Source organism: Cryptomeria japonica, chromosome 5 (genome assembly GCF_030272615.1).
Source record: "Cryptomeria japonica chromosome 5, Sugi_1.0, whole genome shotgun sequence".
NCBI lineage: Eukaryota > Viridiplantae > Streptophyta > Pinopsida > Cupressales > Cupressaceae > Cryptomeria > Cryptomeria japonica.
The window spans coordinates 812,991,871-812,993,017 of NC_081409.1; positions in this window are offsets into that span (position 1 = coordinate 812,991,871).

Below are 1,147 nucleotides of genomic sequence, written 5' to 3' on the forward strand. Positions count from 1 at the left end.
TGGCAGATGATGTAGTTGAGGATGAATGAGGTGATCTGCTTGCCGGTGACTTGGGTAAGTGGAACAGCTTTGATCCACTTTGTGAAATATTCGGTGGCGGTAATGATAAATTTATGGCCGTTGGATGAAGATGGATGAATCTTACCCACAAGGTCAAGGCCCCATTGACAAAAAGGCCATGGTGTTGTGATTGGTTGCAGTTCTTGTGCTGGTGCATGTATCAGGTCGCCGTGAACTTGACATTTCTTGCATTTCCTGACAAAGTAGTAGGAATCCTTTTCCATAGATGGCCAATAGTATCCAGCTCGCATGATCTTCTTGGCTAGTGATGGACCACTTGAGTGAGTCCTGCAAATTCCTTCATGTACCTCTTCCAAAACCTTTGTTATCTCACCTTGTTCCAGACATCGAAGGAGAGTACCATCAAGACTACATTGGTATAGGGTTTCAGCAATAATGCTATATCGAGCAGTTTGGCGAATGAAGGTTTTACGTTAGTTATTTGATTGGTTGGGAGGAAGGGTGTGATCGTAGAGATAGGTGTAGAAATCACCGTACCATGGGGATTTGGAACCAACAAGGCGACATATCATTTCAGATTCGGGGATATCATAAGCAGGGATCCAAAGCTATTCTACCAAGAACTCGTAGCGTGTTGAATTCTGTGGAAGATCTAGTAGAGATGCGATGGTAGCCATGGCGTCAGCAGCTCGATTCTGATCTCTGGGTATCTGCTCAAAGGTGATAGTAGTAAATGATGTCTTTAGATTGTCCACCATTTGCTTGTATGGCATGAGTTTATCATCCTTGGTCTGATATTCATCTGTTGCTTGTCAAATGACCAGTTGTGAGTCGCCATATACTTGTAGTTCTTGTAATTTCCATTGTATGGCTAATCTGAGTCCTGTGATCAAGGCCTCATACTCTGCTATATTGTTGGTGCATGGAAATGTGAGCCTGTAAGACTTTGGGATACTATCACCTTGAGGTGTGATAAACAGAATGCCTGCCCCCGAGCCATGCCTAGTGTATGAACCATCAAAATATAGTTTCCATGGCTGTGCTTCTGTGATCATGAATATCTCTTCATCTGGAAAATTGGAAATGAGAGGATGATCACCTATGAGGGGCGCATCTGCCAACTGAT